The sequence below is a fragment of the Cynocephalus volans genome, chromosome 2 (genome assembly GCF_027409185.1).
Source record: "Cynocephalus volans isolate mCynVol1 chromosome 2, mCynVol1.pri, whole genome shotgun sequence".
In the NCBI taxonomy this organism is placed as follows: Eukaryota; Metazoa; Chordata; class Mammalia; order Dermoptera; family Cynocephalidae; genus Cynocephalus; species Cynocephalus volans.
Window position 1 is genome coordinate 106,285,179 of NC_084461.1, and position 23,643 is coordinate 106,308,821.

At 35.2% G+C, this 23,643-nt stretch overlaps 1 pseudogene; it reads left to right on the forward strand.

Annotated features, from left to right (window-relative positions):
* The first annotated feature begins 22,454 nt into the window (after positions 1-22,454).
* LOC134368127 (serum response factor-binding protein 1-like) lies at positions 22,455-23,417 on the forward strand (annotated as a pseudogene).
* Positions 23,418-23,643: the final 226 nt, after the last annotated feature.

Genomic DNA, 23,643 nt, shown 5'->3' on the forward strand with positions numbered 1-23,643 from the left:
TTTCAAACCTGAGAGCATTTTCTTCATAGAATTTGTTTTACTTTTTCTCATTAGGAGAAAAAAAGGTTATTTTTCACCATTTATAAAGTCACCAAGACATTATCAAAACTGTTTAGTTAATTCAGATGGTTTTGCTGAGATATCTGATCATTATACAAGGATACCTGATCATTAGACTCAGAATTTCCAGGGATTGGGCCAAGACATCTTGATGTCCGGTGATCTTCTAGGCATTTCTGATATGCACAGTGTCAGATACCTAGGAAACTAGGTCAAAGGACAAGGTGGATAAGGAGCTAGATGCTTTGGGCATGATGAGACAGAAAGAAAGGAAAATACCTCTGTATACTAATTCTTGACAATATTGTCCATTGCTTCTATAAATTTCTCTGATGGAGGGCATATAAAAGTGAGACTTTGTTATCATTGGTTACTGATAATTTGAAAGTTAGCAAAGTATATTTATTCTAAAACTAAGTTCCATATAAAATCATATAGATATGAATAAACAAATACAATCTTTTCCCCAAAGAGTAATGTACATCTGAATAAATGTTATTACCACAATTTAATTCATACATCTGAAAATTTTTGCTCAATGGATAGTATAAAATAAATAGAATTATAAAGGAGAAAACTATGTGATGTATAAATAAAAGTGTGCTTTTATACTTTCATTTTAAATATATAGAAGAAAATAATTTATGTAAATTGAAAACTTTTACTGCAACACCAAACAAGGAGTTTCTCTGTGCTCTGTCTGTGTCCTTGGGTCTGTCATATTGAAGGTATCAGAACATTGGGCCAGTTCAATGCTGTCATGGGCAGGAAATTTTCATTATCATGATAGCTGTAGAGCTGGGCTCAGGGAATAACTTCTCTCTTAAAATCTGTCTGTAAGTATGGTAATTTTTCTGAAATGTCATTATTATGCATTTGGAAGTTAATAAAAATGTTAAGGGTACTCACAGAAGCAATAACTCAAACATATTCCACATTTGCAGGATTGTTCAATGATTGGTTCTGCTATTAAACTTGTCTTTCATTTTTCTTTTCTGCAGAGTGAATGTGCTGAGTCGCTTTTGCTTTGAAGCATTTATCTTTGTTCTAAAATACATTGGCATCGCTCACATAATACTGGTGCATCTTTGCATTCAGTGGGGGATAAGTGAACTGAAAATATATTTGAATGTAGCCATTTTTACAATGCATAAGAACAGACAAAATAGCTGTGTAAATTTACTTAACAATTATATATATAAATAAGTTAAGAATCATAGTTTCCCTCATGTGGTAGTAGGCATAGGGAAATGCTCTATATTTATCTTTATTTTTCTTTTCTTCCTCTCTCTCTTTCATCTTTTCTCTCTCACCCCTTCACTATTTTTATCTGTTGCAGTTCCATCAGCTCTATAGAGAACACATTGATCATTTGCAGATGGCTGTGTTCTTATATCCTAGTAGATAGCTAGTCTTTGAGAAAACCAAAAAAAGAGGGCAAACCTATCAAGTCAGTTTGAATGGGACTTGCTTCCTGGGACACTGGGCTTTCCTTTCTAAAACCAGGATTATCCAGGGTAAACTGAGACTTCTGGTCACCATACTGGAAACTTATGTGGAAAAAAAAAAAGACTGTTTTACTTAATAAATATTTGTTTGAAAACAAAAAAAAAATTCTATTTTACTAAATTCTTAAGTGAATATGTTTGCCTATAATCGTCACGTAGCACAAAGCAACCAGAATATTAAAGAGGAATGCCTAAATGAGAAAAATTCAACAGTGTCGGAAATCAATGTTGTGCTTAAGAAGAGAATTATTTTTACAGAAATACTACAAAGAATTATAGGCAAAAGATACTGTATTGGCTCAATATTTAACAATATTTCATATGTATTTAAATGGTCATGCTTTTAGTTATAAAGTGCATATGGCAAAGAGATTACAAAGAATAAAACAGTTACCAATGGTAATTAACTTTGTCAAAGAAAAATTGTACTGGACTTAATTAAACAGGCTAGGAAGACTCTTAAGATTATTGTAAAAAGGGAGACTGAGTTAACTTTAGCTCAAACAAAAGATGGGAAGATTCTTAAGCACTAGGGTGAGCTAGTGAAAAAGTAGTGGAGGACATTAGAAAGGAAGGTATCAATGTGATTTGGCTATTTTTGCTTGCTAATTGTGGTTTATCTACATTATGCCTCTACCTTTCCACAGAAACTCAAATATAGGTGTCCCAGCTGTCACATACTGGGTGGCTTCAACCACAGAAATTAATATTTTTACAGTTGTAGATACTGGGAAGTTCAAGATCAAGGTGCCAGCAAGGTCAGTTTTTGATGAGGACTTTCTTACTGGCTTATTGATGGCTGCCTTCTTGCTCTGTCTTCACATGGCAGAGAGAGCGAGAAGTAGAGAGAGATCTGGTGTCTCTTTCTCCTTTATAAGCACATTAGTTTTATTAGATTAAGGCTCCAACCTTATTAATAACCTCCTTAAGGCCCTGTCTCCAATACAGCCCTAACTCAATCCTCAGGGAGGATTAGTATTTCAATATATAAATTACAGGGGAAAAGATTCAGTCCATTGCAGAGGCTATCTTCCTTATGATTACATGTCAAAGGGTCTTGGGTTGTAAATCTGGAAAGAAACTGGGAGAAGATTTATATCTCAAATGGGCAGAGAAAGAATTTACAATAGAAAGTTTTCTAAAGTAAATGTTCTAAGAAAAGGGAGGCCAAGGGCCATTGTCAGGAAGAAACCTGTCTAAAGTTTAGTCAAGCTGAGGAACACTTGAAGCCTGTCTTGGTTGACCTGTGAGTCAGCTTTGCTTCATGTACTATCTGAAAAAGAAATGGTCACAAATCCTCTTTGTCTTTTCATTTATTAATGGTAAAGCTGGCCATACAGTACTCTACAGATTAGCTGAGCTGTGTCCTAGAGGGCCTGGGAAATGATGCATAATACAATAAGTGGTGACATTTAAATTGATACTTCCATTTTCTTCTGCTCCTTCTTAACTAAAGGGGGAATGAAATTGGTTATATGTCTAATAATAAACTCTTTGTGTACTGGGTTTTCACTGTCCTCAGGCCAATCATCCTTTTTGTTGTTGGCGGTGGTGGTCTAATGGCATAGGCGTAAGAGCAGAGATCAGTCTTGTATTTATCATTGAATATAAGGGGCAAGACCAGGTTTATATAGCTGTGTGTTGATGAAAGCAATGTCGAAAGAACACAAAAAGATAGCAGGGAAATGAGAGAGGAGAGAAAAACAAGAAGAGGGAATAACTGGTATTATTAATATCAGCTATAGGTTGGCAAGTTTGCCAAAGGTTCTCTCACTCTGTTGAAAGTCAACTACTCACAAAGGGGCTTTTCAATTTACTTACCATTTGATGAACTTTAAAACTAAGAACAGAGCTGAGACTAGGAGGAGGTAAGAGATGCACCTGCCTCTGGCTGCCAAATTTAAGAGGACACCAAAAATCAAAATTAATTTAAAACATGATCAATATTATTGATTTTTCTTTTGGCTCACAGTCTAATATGGCTCTATGGGGCACTGTTACTGATCCTGTCTTGATTTTAAATTTTGACATTTTGTTTCCCATACATTTTTTGCATCAGTGTTGGTTTTAAAAAATAATATTAAAATATTATTTAATTACCAAGCTTTTTGGTATTTCTTTAAATTATGCAACCAAGGTGGGTGCCTCGCTTTAGTTGCCCTAGTCCCTACTCTGCTACAGAAAAATGATTTGAGGCACTTCCTTCTGAATTCATGATACATTTTTAGTCTTTCTAAATGAATGGTGTAGGTCTAGAAAGCATTTTTGAAATAGTGCTTTCCTTGATGTGCCCTAATGGATGGACAATGGTTTAGTTAAGGAAAATATTGTCATTCACTTCTCACGTAAGTCACCGGATGGCTGTCAGGAAAGCAGGTGTTCAGCCAATAGGAAAGTTTGATGAAGAGAAACATCTCTGATAGTGTACAGATAATTTAAGGCAGACAATTTCATGTCACTAATAGAGAATGTTAAGTGAACAAAGTAGATTAAGAGATATGTGAAGTACATTAAGGAATATGTGATGTCTAATGCCACAAATTAGTCATATCTTGTTTGTAAGTTTTTTAAACCTGGCTAACTGTATTTGGTCTTCTAAAGAGGGAATTTATTTAGTCAATCTATTGGCATTGTAAAAGAAAATGGGTGTATTTTGACATAGTTTATAAGTGGTCAAGATTGTGCAAGTTAAGGTGAAAATATCTCTCAATGTTTACTTAGTTGATGCCTGGGAATAAATAAATACAATACCTGCAATTTATTTAAATTTTTTTTCTTTTTATCAAGTTCATAATTATGTTACGTGATTAAAATACACAGAATCCTAGTTTTAAAAGCAAAATAATTTACAAAACAGAGAAAAGAAATGGAGTATTTCTATTGCCTTAAGAGAGACCATTTACAAAACAGTAACAATTCAAGTAACTCTTTTGTAATTTACCTGAGCCACAAGTAAAGTAGCATGAATTAATATTTTATATCCAGTTTGGCAAACTTTCTGTAAAGGGGCAGGTAGTTAATATTGTGAACTTTTTAGGCCATATGGTCTCTGTCTCGACTACTCAACCCCAACATTATAACAGAAAAATACCCAGAGGCAATAGTAAACAAATGAGCATGCTGTATTCCAATAAAACTATATTTGCAAAAACAGGCAATGGATTGGGTTTGGTCTTCAGGCCATAGTTTGCTTACCTTTCTGTTAGATACCTCTATGTACTTCATTGAAAACTATGAACTGGATTTTCTACAATAGTGGACTGAGTATTCAATCCATCGTCCAGACAAAAATGAACTTTCATGACTGTTGACTATGGAACGGTTGCTATGTGGAAACCCGATCTTATCTCTTATTTTTTATCCAGCACTGTTATTTAATGTTAAATGTTATTACTAGGTAGGCATGCTATCTCTGTTCTACCAGTATTTCTCCCTCTCATAAATTCTTTAAAAAGTCCTGAAAATTTTACTTTATCGAAGGCCATGAAGCTTAAGCATATTTCTACATGACAGCAGATTGCTTTATTGGCAGTAATGACTACTTTTTAATGGGTCAGTGACTCAACTAAAACCACAAAATCGAGGTGGCCTAAGGTGGAAAGTTGGCTAACTAGGTATTTGGTTTTCAGTTGTAGTAAGACATCTTCCCAATTTAAGGAGAATTTACTATTGCTGTAGGAGCAGAGGTTAAGTGGTGCTGAAATCGCACTATTTTAAAAATAGGGCTGTATATTTGAAAATGCTGTTCTAAAAGAAATAGCACTTTTCTCCATGCATTTAGCAATATCTTTGCTGTTTATTTCAATTAATGGTTACTTGGATATTAGATATTATAAATGATAAGCAAGACATTTAAAAATCAATGCAAACTATGCTTTATTTAGTAACTATCTTGTGAAAAAATATTAATAAGATAATAGAACAAAATACTAGAATATCCATGGTTTGTCATTCTAAAGATTGTTGTAGAGATGACATACATGTGAATTAAAATTGCTAGGACTATGAGATGATAGCATAGCCATGTCTTTGCAAAGTCCATAGCTAACCCCACAGTTACATCTTGGATAAGGGCAAGACAACTAAGAATCTGAGCAAAAGCAGTTTTATCAATCACATGACTCAAACTAACATTAATAGCCAACTTTCTAACTTTATAATTAAGTGGGAGTGTTGGTATCTCGCAGGTTGCGTGTAAGTGTAAATACAATGAGTTAAAGTGGATGGTTTTATTTTTTAATCCTTTGGTTACATTTTGGCTTCACCTCTTATGGAATAAACTTTTATCTCCGAACTTCTCTTTCGTGGCCAGGATTAGGGTGAGGCACCGCAGATGCATAAGTCAAGGAGACTTGCACTTGTGGAACCTTAAGAACAAGTGCCTTCCTGAATTTTGTGGCCTCCAGCCTCTCTCACTCACTCTATTCTCAGTCCTCTCTTTTCTTATTTCCTCCTGATAGTATGTTGAGAGAACAACTGTGACAATTTATGTCTGCAAGGCAATTTTAGCTTCTGAGAAGAAATGTGTTGCAGTAATATCATATAGAATCAACTATACTGCATCACAATATTTTGGACTTAAAATATTCAATTTATTTGAGAATTAACTAGATATAAATAATATATAGTTCAGATAAAATTTTCCTGCTTATGTGGATAAATTAGCATGGCTTCTTCAGAAATATCTCAACATATGAGAAATTTCCTGATCTTTCACATTTAATCGCATGCTTTAGCCAGATTTTTTATTGATCTTCTATATTTCTCAATTTTATTAAAATGCCTCCTCAAATAAATTCATATTTTTGCTTTCTTCTTCTTCCTATTTGCATACTACATACATTGGAGAGAAGGAGTAAAAGAAAAGAAACAGTGACTGAGCCTTATGCTTACTGACCCCTGAGCTAAATATTATTAATCTAATAATAGATCTAATAATATATCCAATGATCGCATTTCTAAAATGCCATGTTTTATACTTTTCCCTATAAATATAAACCTTAAGAGGCAGAGTTCACAATAATAATGCAAGCATTATTAGTAACTCTTGCAAGCATTTTAGTAACTAAGGTGTTTTTATAATTTTTATATAGATGTGTGTGTATGTATATGTATGTGTGTATGTACGTATGTATAAAACCTAAATATCCCCGAGCAAATCTGGCATTGGTTTAATCTAGTTTTAGTTCAAGAGTAGAGGACTCTTTGTCTTTTTGCCATCAGAACTTAATCACAAGTTTCTTACTTGATTTCTGTGTTTACTGTCTTCTTAGGATAAATAAAACAGAGACCACTCAAATACAGCATTTGCGTTGCAGCCAAAGTTGTTCATTTTTGGCTCAAAATGATTGATTCAGTTTGAATCAAACCAGGAGCAGTCTGCATAAAGCAAATCTTATTCCCCAGTCACCTAATAGAACATACTATCAATTTTCTTTGTAAAATTTATTTTGCAAGAGAAAAGACTGAACAACACAATAATGAGCATATATGTATTTCCTTCCCTTGAAACCCAGAGAGGCCAAGGACATAGAGCTAATAATTAGTGGCAAAACAAATGCAACCACAACTCTCTTTGACACTAAAAATCAAGCAAATTCAATGATGCTATTTAGGGGGTTCACCGAATTTATTTTTATATTTATTTTTGGCTCGCCTCAATTTTGCTAATTGTGATAAAATACATATCACATAAAATTTACCACCCTAACAATTTTTAAGTGTATAATTCAGTTGCATTATGAACATTCACATTGTTTCACTACCATAGTACTCTTTTCATCTTGTAAAACAAAATTTCTGTACCTATTAAGTAATAATTCCCCATTCTTTTCTACCCCCAGCTCCTGACAACCAACATTCCACTTTATGTCTCTATGAATTTGACAACTGTAGGTACCTTATGTAAATGGAATAACAGTATTTGTCTTCTTGAGACTGGCTTATTTCACCTTAGATAATATCCTCAAGGTTCATCCATGTTGAAGCATGTGTCAATATCCTTCATTTTTAAAGCTGAATAATATTTCATTTATGTATATAGCACATTTTATCCATTTATCCATCCATGAACGATTGGGTTGCTTTCACATTTTCACTGTATTTATCTATGTTCTTGCCATAGAGGTAGCAGCTGCTGTTTGTTAGAGCTTCAATGGATTCTTTGCTGCACTTACTCTTTAAAGTAACATTCCAATTTAACAACGAATACTTAATCTCAACAAACCGAAAATGAAGTGATGGATTGGTATGACACCCATGGAATTACTTTGTATGGTTTAGATAACTGACAGAGTATTCGTTTGGGAGTAAGTTGAAATGTCTCAGAGAAAGAAAATAAACATCATAGTCACTGTTGTGTGTGTAGGAAAGCAGTACATGCTTCCATTTAACTACAAAAACAAGGGCCCGACCCCGTGGCTCATGCCGCGGGTTCGGATCCTATATAGGAATGGCCGGTGCATTCACTGGCTGAGCGTGGTGTAGACCACACTGTGCCAAGGGTAGCGATCCCCTTACCGGCCAGAAAAAAAAAAAAAAAAGATGCTTATACCTCATGGAAGCAGTGTTTCAAAGAATCTTGGAGATTTTTGTCATAATACATATTATACATAAATTTTTATCTTACTTTTTTTTTTTTTTTGGCTTCCTGGCAAACCTGTACAGGTGAACACATTATGATATAGGTAGCGTTAAGGAAAACCCAGTGGGAAGGATGAAGTAAATGACAGAAGGGCATTTTAAATCAAAACAAACACAGCAAATATTTTCTAGAAATCACTTCGTAGTTTTATAATGAAATACTTTCTTTAATAAGTTATTGAGGTCATTTTCTTCCCTTAAATAAAATTATTTGTTGACTCTTAAAGTACTTTACATAACATGTGATTTGAGTGTTTTTATGCTTTTTTACTTAGGATGTCTGCCAGAACCCTTGACCCACCCTGATTCAATTGCACAGATTCTGACTTTTTAATTTTAATTGAAGATGGCCATAATCCTTCGTTTGTTACTCCATTATGCTTTGCAAAGCTCTAACACCCTTCACTCTTAATATTTCATATTTAGAAGTGTCAGGGAAGCTAACAGTGAATACTTCTCTGAAAATTCAGTAAAATTGGTAAAATATGAAGGAGTCTACTGGGATAACTTTCCACAGGTGAGCTTGAATTATAACAATAGCAGTGTTTGGATACAGCTGAGCAAGTAATAATAAGGCTTTTTCTTGCATGTGAGATACATGTAGGAAGAAAACTTAATTTGTTGGGTTGTGCTAGAGAATTCCATTAAGGATGGAGGTGCAAAGGAAATGAGAAGCAAATCAAGGAATGAAATGGTATATTTCATTAGAAAAGTGATAGTTAATGTATGCTTGCTTCTGGGGATAATAGAAAGACAGAGCCCTTGGAATGAATTAAAGGGAATAGCCTAAATTTACAAAAGTAAGAAAAGTTAACTGAGGATGTTCATGTTATGATGAAGTCCATGGTAGAGGTAGAGGTAATTTTAAAAACTATAAATTATACTATGAAAAATAATGCTAGAATTTACTTTTAGTGTCTTTGTCCCAAACTGGTATATTTTCCCTTTTAAAAATTAGAATTCAGGCCATGAAATTTATCATGCTAAAATTACAAACAAAATTGAATTATCTCCTGGTTTTGACTTTTACTTTGCAGAATAAACTGTTATCACAAAGCCGATTCATGGCTTTGTAAAAGTATTTTTACTGGGCAGTTTGTGTGTTTGTATTTAATTTCCACCCTGAGATCTGTCTTCTTTTCATGAGGAACTGGGTCATGGGACTGTGTGTTTGAAAAGACATTTAAAACATGTGTATACCACTTTTGGAGAAAAAAAAATAGCTTCTCAGATTTGGACCACACATTCTTAGTACAGAAACTGAAGAGAATGTTTCCATTTACCTCTCACACTATCATGTCTTTCTGTGTTTCTAATTTTTATTTCCTTCATTCTTCTACTTCCACCCCTTTTAGGTAGTTAAACAAACCTTTAAATCTGGTGGAAAAAAAAATGTTAGCTTCATTAAGTTTATTCCAAGTTCACAAGGATTATATTTATTTAAAATAATGCAACATTCAGAATTGACAAATTGCTTCTGCCATTTAATATATCCAATAATATCCAAATTTAGTGAGTGTTGGCTGATGGGTTCACAGCATTGCATTCAGAATTATTAGGATCGAAATAACTGCACCTGGCTTTCCCAGTGCTCATAGGGGCAGACATTATGGTTGGTGTGACAAAATATGCATATATTAAACCATCTGTGTGAATTTATATTGATATTCCAATGCATAAAATGATTTTATACTGATAGTCTAATGTATAAAATAGTAGTTCTGTTCTTTTCAACAGAACAGAATACAGTAAATATATATTTATTAATTATGGATCAACAAAAGGTAGAAAAAATTCAGAAAAGGAAAGATTAATGTCAATGTCCTCAGGGAAATATTCACTTAGGCCTTTGGACTTGAGCTTAACTTTGAGGTTGGAAGAACATGGCTAAAAGGAGGAAGGAAATATTTCAGTGGATTATATCAGCAAAGCGATCGCCCTAGACCAAGTAGAATCGCATTAACCTGTTAGGCTCACCATTACATATCTTGCATTAGTGGGCTTTCTTTTCTTTTTTTAGTTTGTTATTGTTGAGTCCCTGGCAGCTGAATTCCCAGAGGAGATTTCACATCTGCTTGTCATATAAACTTCAGCTCTGGTCTAGTGAGGATTAAAGCCTTCCCAAGATCCTGACCAAGCAGCATTTCTGCTAGTTTATTTGACATAGCACTACATCACGGTGATGCTGGCTCCATCCCCATTCACTGCTCGTCATAAATCCATAGCACGCAACAAGGTCAGCCAAGTAGTAGATGCAGGGCCTGCCAGAGGTGCTGACAGCTCCATCTTTTCTGAGGGAAGGGGAATGCTGGGTCCGAAAATTTGGATGTAATCCTGGCACAGGAGTCAAAAACACTATCATACAGAAGGATGTGATAATTATTATGGACTATGTTACTATAATTCTTAAATCTATCTCCAGAGATGAATCTTTTTTTATTGAAACATAATTGATTATACATACTTATAGGGTACAGTGTTGACTATCAATACCTATGTATGGTATGTGATGATCAAACCAGGATAATAAGCATATTCATCATTACAAAACATAATCATTCTTTGTTTCCATTAACTAATTTCTAGCTAACTCACCTCCCTCCCTTTCCCCCATCCTACCTCTAGTAACCACAGTTCTGTTTTCTCTGTCTGAAAATTCAATTATTGTGATACTTTTTTCTTCTTTCTTTCCTTCCTTCCTTACCTCTCATTTATAAGTGAGGACATGCAGTATTTCTCTTGCTGTGCCTGGCTTATTTCACTTAACATAACCTTTTCCAATTTCATCCAGGTTGCTGCAAATAGTTGATTTTCATTCTTTTTTATGGCTGAGTAGTATTCCATGGCGTATATATGTCACATTTTCCTTATCCAGTTGTCTATCGATAGACATTTATGTTGGTTCCGTATCTTGACTTTCATAAGTAGAGCTGCAATAAACATAGGAATGCAGGTATCTCTTTGACATGATGATTTCCATTTTGTGGGGGTATATACCCAGTAGTGGGATTGCTGGATCACATGGTAGTTCTATCTATAGTTGTTTGAGAAACCTCCATATTGTTTTCCATAATGGTTGCACTCATTTACAATTCCACCAATAGCAGAGAAGAGTTCATCTTTCTCCACATCTCACTAGTATTTGTTATTCTCTGTCTTTTTGATACAGCCAATGTAAATGGGTGAGATGATATCTCCATGTGCTTTTGATTTGCATTTCCCTGATGATTAATGCTGTTGAGCATTTTTTCATGTACCTGTTGGCCATGCATATATCTTCCTTTGAGAAATGTCTATTCAGCTCCTTTGCCCATTTTTTAATTGGATTATTTATTTTTCTGTTAAAATTGTTTGAATTCCTTGTATATTCTGGGTACTAATTCCCTGCCAGATGTGTAATTTGCTAATATTTTCTCCCATTCTGTAGATTATCTTTTCATCTGTTGATTGTTTCCTTTGCTGTGCAGAAGCTTTTTAGTTTCATATAATCCCATTTTTTTTTCTTTTTTTGCTTGTGATTTTAGGGTCTTTTTCTTAAAGTCTTTACTCAGTACTATATCCTGAAGTGTCTCCCCTATGTTCTCCTAGAAGTATAAAAGTTTCAAGACTTATTTATATTTAAGGCTTTAACAAACTTTGAGTTGATTTTGGTATATGGTAAGAGGTATGGGTCTAGTTACAGTGGGTATCCAGTTTTCCCAGCACCATTTATTGAAGAGGCTGTCCTTTCCCCAATGTATTTTCTTGATGTCTTCATCAAAGATCAGTTGGCTAAGTATATGGATTGATTCTGGGTTCTCTATTCTGTTCCATCTGTTCATGTGTCTGTTTTTATACCGGTACCATGCTGTTTTGGTTATTATAGATTTGTAGTATAATTTTAAGAGAGGTAGTGCAATGCGTCCAGCTTTATTTTTTATTTATTTTTCCCCTCATGCTTGCTTTTGCTATTCAGGGTCTTTTGTTGTTCTATGTGACTGCTAGGATTGTTTTCTCTATTTCTGTGAAGAATGTCATTGGTATATTGATGGAGATCACATTGAATCTGTAGAATGCTTTGGGTAGTATGGACATTTTTACAATGTTAATTTATCCCATCTGTGAACACAGAATGTCTTTCCATCTTTTTGATATCCTCTTTAATTTCTTTCAGCAGTGATTTGTAGTTCTCAATGTAGAAACCTTTCACTGCCTTGGTTAAATTTATTCCTAGGCATTTTATTTATTTATTTATTTATTTTGGGTAGCTATTGTGAATTGGCTTGCTTTCTTGATTTCTTTTGCTGTTGTTTTTTTGTTGGAGTATAAAGATGCTACTGACTTTGGCTTATTGGTTTTGTATCCTGCAACTTTACTGAATTTGTTTATCAGCTCTAAGAGTTTTTTGGTAATCTTTAGACTTTTCTATGTACAAGATCATGTCATCTGCAAACATGGACAATTTGAATTCATTTTTTCTGATTTGGATGCCCTTTATTTCTTTCTCTTGTCTGATTGTTCTGCCTAGTACTTCCAATGCAATGTTAAATAGGAGTGGTGAGAATAGGAATCCTTGTCTTGTTCCTGTTCTTAAAGGAAAAACTCTGAGGTTTTCCTTATACAGGATGATATTAGAAGTATGTGGTTTTTATGATTTTCAGATTCTTTCACTCTACACTTAATTTATTGAGAGTGTTTATCATGAAGGGATGTTGAATTTTGTCAAATGCCTTTTCTGCTTCTATTGAGATAATCATATAGTTTTTGTCCTTGATTTTGTTGATGTGATGTATCATATTTATTGATTTGTGTATGTTGAACTATCCTTGCATCCCTGGGATGAATCTCACTTGATCATGATGTATAATCTTTTTGATGTGCTGTTGTATTCTGTTTGCTAATATTTTGCTGAGGATTATTGCATCTATGTTCACCAAGGATATTGGCCCATAGTTTTCTTTCTTGTTATATCTTTGTCTGATTTTGGTATCAGGGTGATGCTGACCTCATAGAATGAGTTTGGAAGAATAGCCTGTATTTAAACTTTTTTGGAACAGTTTGAGGGTATTTGTATTAATTTTTCTTTATGGTTTGGTAGAATTCAGAAGTGAAGCCATCTGGTCCTGGGCTTTTCTTTGTTAGGAGACTGCTGGTTACTATTTTAGTCTCATTGCTCACTATTGATCTGTTCACGTTTTCTGTTTCTTCTTGGTTCAGTCTTGATCATTCGTATGTGCCCAGAAATTTACTCATTTCCTCCATGTTTTCAAATTTTTTGGCATATAGTTGTTCTCTAATGATTCTTTGTATTTCTGTGGTATTGGTTGTGATGTCTCCTCTTTCATTTCTGATTTTTGTTATTTGTGCCTTTTCTTTTCATAGTTAGTCTGCCTAATGGTTTGTCTATTTTGTTTATCTTCTCAAAAAAACAACTTTTTGTTTCATCGATATTTTTTATTTTGGGGGATCTCTATTTCATTTAGTTCTGCTCTCATCATAATTATCTCTTTCCATCTGCTAATTTTGTGATTGGATTTTTCTTGTTTTTCTAATTCTTTGAGATGTAGCATTAGGTTCTTTATTTTAAGTCTCTCTATTCTTTTGATGTAAGCATTTACTGTAATCAACTCTCTTAGTACTGCGTTGGAAGTATCCCATAGGTTCTGGCATGATGTGTCTTTATTTTCATTAGTTTCAAGAAATGTTTTGGTTTCCTGTTTAATTTCTTCCTTGACCAATAGGTAGTTCAGGAGCATGTTGTTAAATTTCCATGTATTTGCATAGTTTCCAAAGTTTCACTTGTTATTGATTTCTAGTTTTAATTGGTTGTGGTCTGAAAATATAGTTGTAATGATTTCAATTTTTTTAACTTTGTTGAGACTTGATTTGTGATCTCACATGGGGACTATCCTGGAGTATGTGTCATGTGCTGATGAAGAAGAATCTTGTGATGTCCCTTCTTAAAGGTTTTGGAAGTTCTGGTAGGGAGAAGAAGCTGTAATTGAAATGGGCATGAATGGCAAGAGGAAAATAAGTCCAGAAAGTCATGCAGAATTATGTGTATTTGTTAGATATCTGATAGTTACCTTGGACTTCAGTTTTCTTTAGGCCAAGGTGGTAGATTTGTTTTAAGAATACCCATTTCTTATACAATTGTGGCTTTAGGATCTCTTCTGGCTCTGTCTCTTCTGGTTAATTTTTATTTTAAAATGAATTATTTCACTGCTCAAATATAACAAATTATATTAAAATAGAGAAAAATGAAATTGTGAAATGTCTTCTAAATAAAAATATTTTATTAATACCAGAGTTAAGAATCTTCTTTCCTCAAAACCTAACAAAATAAATTTAAAAATATGCCTTTTTCAAAACTAATTTAAAACATTTCCCAGCAATAACCGAGTAAGGAAAAGAGACCAATGCCACTTCAAAAAGTCAAGGAAAGAGAAGATTCTACCATAGCTCAAGTTGCCCTTATCACTGGCTTTACCCACAAAGCTGGGGTGAGGAGTGAGAGCAGGATAATGTAATCTGAAGAATTAGTGAGTGAACTAAAGAGACTGAGTAGGAAGACAGAAAATTATGAAGCAAAAAATAACCCACAACAGGACAAACACTTAACTGTTACCACTGGATCTTAGTCAGGCTTTGCTTGCTAGGCATGACACTTGTCACAGGGCCCCACATTTAAAAAAAAAACCCCATGCTTGTTTCAATTATCTGCTGTCAAGTCTTAAAACTCTTAACAATTTTTGAACAAGAGGCTCTGTATTTTCATTTCACACTGTGTGCCAGCACTGCTCTCTGTGGAAAAAAACTGACATCTTGTCTCAGTAGGTTGGAAGAAAAATCCTAGATAAGGAACTAGTCACCCTATAACATATATTAAAATCATCTGGAGAGCTTTTAAAAATTGCAATGAGCAGCCCACATTCCAGGAGAATTCGATAAGAGTCTTGGCAGAGGTGGTTGCAGGGTGATGATGTTGAGTAGGACAAGGCACCAGTATTTTTAAAAGTTCCCCAGGTGACTACAATGTGCAGCCAAGAGTAACAACCACTGAAGGGAAGCAGAATAAACACACACACATGGAACCTGAAGGTACAGGCACATTGAGGTCTGAGTGAAGTACCCAGACTCATCTGTGAATTGCTATTGATGGGTTCTTATTCTTTGCCTTTCCCTGTTTGGCCTGGAAATTGTTATTGGTGGAAAAGAATGAGAAAGGGACTTGAATGTCCGGGATGATTCTATAGGACAGAAGCCTTGTCTTAAGAGCTCTGCTCTGAATTGGAGGGAGAGGACTCCATCTAGTAAGGAAAATGAAAAATGATCAGGCTCCCTCAGCTCTTCGGAATCTTGCAAAGCATGACCCAGCCTGTTTGATGTAGACATTTTGACTGTGCATGTGCGCCCAGGTGTTCCTTGGCTATTGTTTGATGTAACTGCACACGTGTGCTCAGGTGTTCCCTTGGTTATCTGACTTTCACCCAGGTATTCCTGGTTATCTGACTTAAGTATAAAGGACAAACAGTTCTGATCCACAATGCTCCTGGGGATGCCCCCAGAAGGCTGCCAGGCGGCTGCTACTGCTACTGAGGAAGCTGCTGCTGCTGAGGAGGCTAGGGGCTGAGCTCGCATTCGAATAAAGTATGTCAACCTTGCCAGTAGCTCCCAGGATCTTTCCTGTTACCAGGCTCACAATCTGCATATGAGGGGTCTGTGACCCAGCCTGTAAAGCTAGGGTTAGGGCTCTCAGACCCCTTGAGTCTGTTGCACAGACTGAGTGCACACCACACTCACACGCAGGTCTACGAGCTAGATAATAGGAAAAAGGTCCTGGGAGCAGGGGGTAAAAAATTAGTAGGCTTTATTCAGAGCTAGGAGCAGCCATCCTAGTGGCTTCTCTGAGAGTTCTGAGAAGTACTGTGGATCAGACCTGTTAGTCCTTTATACTTAGGTCCATAACCCTGGACACCTGGGTGCCCATAAGCAATTACATTAAGTAGTAACAAGGAACACCTGAGGATATTTACAGCAAATGCTCAGCAACATTCTGAGCATTTGAGGGGCCCTGACCATTTTCCTATATTTTCCCAACACAGCTTGACACATCTCATGCCCCACCACCAATGTGTAGGGAGAACCCTGGTATAGGATATTTAACATCTTATTGGAGACGGCAGAACCTGCATCATTCCACATATGCCCCCAGCTGAAATCTATTGGGAATAGCAGCTATCAAACTCCACCTTATATAGGTAATTATAGATTTCCAATTATAGATTCCCTACCTTACTAGTCTGATTATAAACTAACTCTAATTATAGGAGTGGAACTAGAATAGGTATTTCCCCCTTTTAATCAGTATTTCTATACACTGAGCTAGAGATGTAAATTATAAATTATAAGCTAAATATAAATTGTAACTTATAGGTTAAATATATGTTTTAATGCTCCTTTGTTGATAGGGTTGGGGAGAGAATCACATAGTCTCTAGACAAATAGGAGTTTTTAGGGTTACAGATTTTCAACATTTCAGGGAAGGCAGAACAACTGTGAAAGCAGAGAGAGAGGGTGGTTGTGTTCTAAAAATCTATGAGTCACCAAGAAAACTGGATCTTTCCTTCTTTGAGGAGAAAAAATACTTTCATTAGAGAATTTTAGCAGATGTGACAGTAGCAATTTGAACTAATCCAATGTACTTTTCTCTTTTGTTTCCGGGAAAGATGGCCATTGGGCTGTCTCTTTGGGGGGTTAACTTAGTTTAGTTATGGCTCTTATTGCATGTGGCCAGGCCTTCTGGGATTGGATAGTCTTAGCCTTGTTATCAAACCTCATTAAACTTATCAAACCTTATTAAACTAAAATATGTCAGTCTTTTACTTCAAACATAGCATTGATGCTTACACTCAAGTGCTAGAAATGTCACCAAGTTTCCTCAATCAGTTTTTAGCCTTTAAATACTTTAGATCAGCCTAATCAAAGAAAGAAATTCTTAATACAAAATGTCATTGAGACTTTGGGTTCCTTAAATTATGGTAAACTAGTGCCGATCTGTATTTCCCCTTGAGTAATTCCTATCATGCACGCCATGCAGAAGAGCTAAGGAGGCTCATGAATTTGTTAAACTTTTGTAAAAACTGAGGAAACACCAGAGTGAGAAATACAAGATGCCATCCAGGAGTGTAATGAGGGTGGGGGAGAGGTTTTTAGTTGTGCCCTGGTCTCCTATCATTGACTTTTGTGGATTGATGCCACAATATGTGCTCCCCAAAAGCAGGGGTGGGGGGTGGGGGAAGCAGCATATAGCTCAGGACTGGCCAGAAGTAGTGGGTAACATAAGGATTATTCTAGAACGCTCCAGCTGATGTGGGGAGTTAACAACACAGCACAAGAGATAGTGATTATCCCATGAAAAAGTAAGAGTGTCAGCATTCTGTGCCTTGAGAAATAACAACCCCATGTTCATCCAAACTTTTCAGGCTAGAACTTAAACATTGATCTCTCTAAACAGATTCACATTACCAGGTTAATAAGGCCAAAGCCCTAGGAAAAAGTGAGCTCAGAGAGAAACATTAAAAGGTGTATTAGAACAGCAACCACTATAAGAGAAAAACAATAAAATAATTTTATTTTTAGCCATGCATGTAGAGTTTTAGGACCAGACAGATGAAATATAGAAGATGATATTGGAAACATGAATTAGGAAATATAAGACATTAAAAGTACTGACTGCAAATATGGGGTCTGAAAAATAATATAGTTGATAAAAAACACAACAATTGAGTTGAATTACAGAATGAATGCAGCTGAAGAACAGACCTGTAAACTAAGCAAGAATGTCAAGAAATTCTCTCATATCAGTCAATGCGGCATGACCAGGTGGGATTTATTCCAGGAGCACAAGTATTATACAAAATTAAGAAGTGTACAGTTCACCATATTATATCCAAATGTAAACTCCATATAATTTTCTCCATAAATACTGAAAAAGAATTTGATAAAATTTAATACATTCTTGATTTTTAAATGATTGTATAAAATTAAAACTGATGTATGAGAGTACACACACACACAAAAACCGGGGGGGGGGGGAGAAGATATAACAACCACAACTACTTGGAGTTGATACCACAAGCAAACAGAAAGGACATTGTTGGGGGGGAGGGGGGGGAGGGAGAAGGGAGGGAGGTTTTGGTGATGGGGAGCAATAATCAGCCACAATGTATATCGACAAAATAAAACTTAAAAAAAAAAAAAAAAAAGCTGATGAATATTTCCTTAACATAATAAAATATTTATCTTGACTTAAAAGCCACACCTTAGTGGAGAAGAACTGAGAGTATTCATGCTCTAACTGTGAAAAAGACAAAAATTTCCCTTATCACCATTACTACTTAACATTTTATTTTTGGTGTTAGCCAACACAACTAGGCAGGATAAATATGTTAGAAAAATAAGAGTTGTGGGACAAACTAATCATAAAATTAACTTATATAAATTAACAATCTGCATATATAAAAGCCTCTAGCTAGAAAATATATTGAAATAGGAGACCTTATTTGAAACAGCAAAATAAAATATCTATGATTAAACTTAACAAGAAATGTGTAAAATCTTTATGAGAAAAATTAAATGCTTCTGGAAGAACCAAAAGTGGACTTGAAAAATAAAAATGCTTTTAATGTTTTTGGATATGTAGATTTAACATAAAAAAGATGTCAATTGTCCATAAGTTAATTTATAAATGTATTGTAACCCTGATAAATGTACCAAGAGAGTTATTTATTTTTTTCCCCTTGAGTTGTTCAAGCTATTTTTAAAGTTCATATGGGAAAATAATCAAACAACATGAGTCAGAAAAACCCTAAAAATTAGGAGCAATGAAGGAACATTAGTTTTTCTAGATATCAAAACCTGCAAAAAACTTTAAGTAGTGAAATTTTATGACTTTGGCACTTGTGGAGACATAAAAACAAGTAGGTAAAACAGAAAATCCTGAAATAAACATACACAAATTTGCAAACTTAGTATAAAAGTGTCAGTAAGATAATATGGACGTTTTAAAAGATTGTGTTGCTAGGGCTGACCAGTTGCTCAGGTGGTTACTGTGTGACATCATAATACCCAGATCAAGGGTTCAAATACCTGGATGGACCAGTCACCAAAACAAACAAACAAACAAAAAATGCTGGAATAACTGAGTAGCAATTTATTTTATCCAACAGCACCAAAGTTTTAAATGTAAAAATGTCAATCTATAAAAATACTAGAGAAAATGTGGGTAAATGCCTACAAAGCCTTGGAGTGGGGAAGTTGATTCTTACTGCTGCTATTCAAAATCTACAAGTGATAAAATAAAATATTGATAAATTTGATCACATATATACAAAAGCATCTGCATAGTGAAAGGAGAAACTTATATAAGCAATTTCAAAATGCAAGTGACAAACCGAGAAAAAATGATTATAACTTATATCAATGAAAAAGGACTATTCCCCTTTTTATATTAGAAGGTTAGAGGCTCCTAGAAATTTATTTTTAAAAAAGATGAACAACTCAGTAGAAAAAAGGGCAGAGGACACATGGTTTGACAGTTCAAAGAAAAATAAATAAAAAGACCCTTAAATATTTCAAGAGAGGCTTAACATTACACCCCTCCAACTAGAAAAATACAAAAGTTTAACAATATGTTGCAGAGAATCTGAGAGGAGAGCTGAAACTACATAATTTGCTGTTGGGAGTGCAGTATGTTATAACCCCAGAAGGGGAATTTGGCACTATCTACAAAATTATTGATATATTACTCTTTTACTCTGCAATCCCCTCATGGGACACTATTGTACAGATAAAACTGCACGTGGGCAAATATAAGAAATGGCATAGATCTCAGGTTATTCATTTAGGCATTGTTTGTAACACAAAAATTAGGGAGAGAACACAAGAATCCAGCAATAGGGAATTGGTTAAATAAACTATAACGTACAATCACCAATTTTTTGAAAACGGAGAAAGATTTCTAAGTATTGCTCTGGAGAGACTGCCAGGCCACACTGTTTGAAATGGTTACTTCAAGGGAGGGTGGAAAAAAGTAATGGCTTAGACATCAGTGAGAAAAAGGCTTCTCAGGAAATATTTTTAAATATTATTTTGATTTTTGTACTATGTAAATAAGATAAATAGGATACCTATTCAAAAAATAATTAAAATAAAAGTATAGAAAAAATAACGACTTTGTGAACAATTCAATGAACGTGGTTGAGGATAAATCATTTACATTTCTGAGATATTCTGTGTTTAAAGTCATATCCAGGAGGACAGTGAAGTTTCTACGGATGCTGTTTGGTTTGGTGCAGATGACACTTTTGAGAGTAAGCATTTGAGGGGGGATCACTGATAGTAATAAAAAGGAGGACAGTTTTCACAAGAAGTTGATATAATAATAGTCTGAATGAATCTGGGCCGCTAGCAGACAAGGACTTAATGTTTCAACCTGGAGGACATTCAGATGAAGAGAAAAAGCAAACCACACTCAGGAGTCCACAGGGGAAGCAGTGTCCCTGGTAACTTCAAAGTGGTGGACAGGAAACACTGAGAAGCAGTTGAGGAAACAGAGGGAGTTGGTGGTAATGGAGCATTCCAGAAGGCAGAGCAGGGTGAGGAAAAAGCAAGTAGAGTGCACTATGAGGACGCTGAATGGTGCATGGTAGAGTGAGATACAAGACTATAGAAAGGTATTTTGGACTTAGTCTTCTCCTGGATTTTGTAATAGCCCTCCAAAGCTGAGGGTTATCCTAGATCTAACAGTGATTGGTGAGAAGTGTGTGGAGAGAGAGGAAGGACAATCATTTCTCCCAGGCATGTATGCTACCTTCCCTGTGTCAGTTTGGAGTGTAATTTAATCAAGGGCTTTCACTTCAAAGATCTTCTCAGTGTGTGCTGGTCACAGAGCTGCTGCGCTCTTAGTGATATTATTAATGAAAATGAAAAAGTTAGAGGCAGAAAATATTTTCATGAGGTAAAATAGAGGTCTGTGTTTGTTTTGGCATTGCTGAACTTTACCTCGTCCCTGTGGTCCTGAAAAACAGTTCTGGTTAAGAAATTCGCTACCTTTCTGTGTACCAGGAAACAGTTGCTGCAAAGAACCACACTTATCCATATGACTTAGATAACTCTAGCAATGACCTCCTTGATTACCTGTGACAAGGCCAGACACAGGCACTCTAAATCCCCATTCTTTGTCTAAAAACTGATTAGCTGAACTGTTTGTTCTTGCTGACCAATCTGAACAAAATGCCTGCTAATGTGACTTAACCAAAATTTAGTCAGGCTTCTCTCCTCCCCTCTAAATTTTGACTTGCTCCTAAGGTTACAAAAGCATTGGAAGAAGGAACAACTCTTCCTTAATGGACCCTCTGGTGAATTGGGACCACAAAGAAAAACATTTTCTGTTCACCTGTCTGATCATGCCACCTACTTATCCCGCTCCCCAACACCTGGTTCTTTTTAGTCTAGTTGATTCCTCCTTACAAAAGGAAAGCCCTTTCTTTCTGAACTTTAAGGCACTTGCAAATCTTCTGGTTGAAGTGTTTTCTCTATAGCCATAGTCCCACTGAATAAAGCCTTTGTTTATTAATGTCCAGACTCACATGTTTTCTTTGACTGTTTATATATGTTGTTGTTCTGCATATTGACATTTGTGGTGGTGCCTGATCACCTAAATTGAAACTTAAAGAGGGAACAGAGCTGTGAGAGAGCTGGAGACATAAATTTGAGATCTGTCTGCATGGAGGTGACAGCTGGAGTAATGAAGTAAATAAGAGTCTACAGAAGAGCTTTCAAGGAGAGAGAAATAGAGATTGGGCTAGAAGCTTTAGACATATTGACAATTTTCGGAAAATTAAGAAATGGTAACAGAGGGAAAGCAATAGAGTAAGAAATACGTTTTTTTCTTTTTTTTGTTTTAGTCAAATGATTAACACCATGAATCAAATAACTACACTTACTATGAAGAAATCCTTAAAAAGTAGCACGATGCAGTGGAAACAGCAATGGAAATTAAGAGACTTTGAATCTCCTCCTACTCTAACAGTGATCATCTCTTTGACCCTGAAAGTAATTTATCTTGTTCATCTATTAAATAAAGGTGGTGGAATTGATATTATCAAGGTATCATCTATACCTAAAAATCTTCGAATTACAAAATCAAAGTTTTACTTTGTTGTCACCATAATTCAATGGCTTTTGTAGAAAATAAAATGGATGCTAAAAGCTGTTGTCAAAGCCTTTAAAGATGCAAAACAAAATGCTGCTGAAATCAAATCATCAAAGAATGCTTCAGAAGAAAACCATTTCAAGAACATTTTGTGTCCCAATGTTGGTGCACGTAAGTTGTGGCATGAGGAAACTATGATTAGAGAGCAAAAAGGGAAAGCATACAAAATATTGGAGAAGAAACAAATACCTAATTGAAAAGAAAAAAATGACCAAGATGTGACACCGACCCAAAGCAGAGAACTTTCCAAATTCTCTATCAAAGCCCTTGTAAAAAGAATGTGTAGTTCCCCTTGAATCCCAGAAGACACCCGCTGACCCCAAAATGAAGACATTATATCAAACTGGAAAAAAAAAAAAAAAAGAAAAAAAAAGGTCCATTAGTTGGCGTGGTGGTAACAGTGATAGGGAAGAATTAATGAAGAAGAGAAGGAGCCTTTGATGATACCGCAGAAGAAAAGCTTTATCGTCCTCCGTGTCTGAGGATAGTAATAGTGGTGACGACTTCTTCACTGGGAAAAGGCAGACGGACATGAAAGAAGAAAAGTAATTGCCATTCTTCAGTTAAAGAGCAATACCAAAAAGAATCTCAAAAGTGTGACCCAAAGAAGATATACTTGAATCTCATCAAGATATAAGAAATGACAAAAACAATCAAAGCACACAAGCCAGGAAGTTTAAATAAGTGTTTTACCATTCTTTATCTAGACGTAAGTAAAAGCTCTAGAAGAAATTACTGTGAAGAGGTTCTTAAAAACAAAACTTCAGGTTTTCAGCAAAATGAACCTCTCAGATGAAGAACTGGTTTAATAAGAGTGCACAAGAAGACGTGAAAATACAAAACAGCAATTGTAGCTGCTGCTTCATCCTTCGTAGGAAGCGAGCAGGAGGCAAACAGAACAGCAGCCTAAAATTGCTGTTTCAGGGGGAAAAATCACATTTGATGATTGATTAGCGTCTCTTCAATAAACCCTTTCTTCTAAATCTTTTTTTTCTTTACTAGCATGTTATCTAAACTTGTATTTGAATAAAACTCTTTGAAGGGGTTATAGAAATGTTTGTTTTTGTCTTTGGTTTTCTTTTCTCAAGTGTGTTCAGTTTGTGCTTATATAAGCCTCTCACAAATCAACTAAACACTTAAATTGATTTGTAATAATATGCTCCAAACTATTTTTGG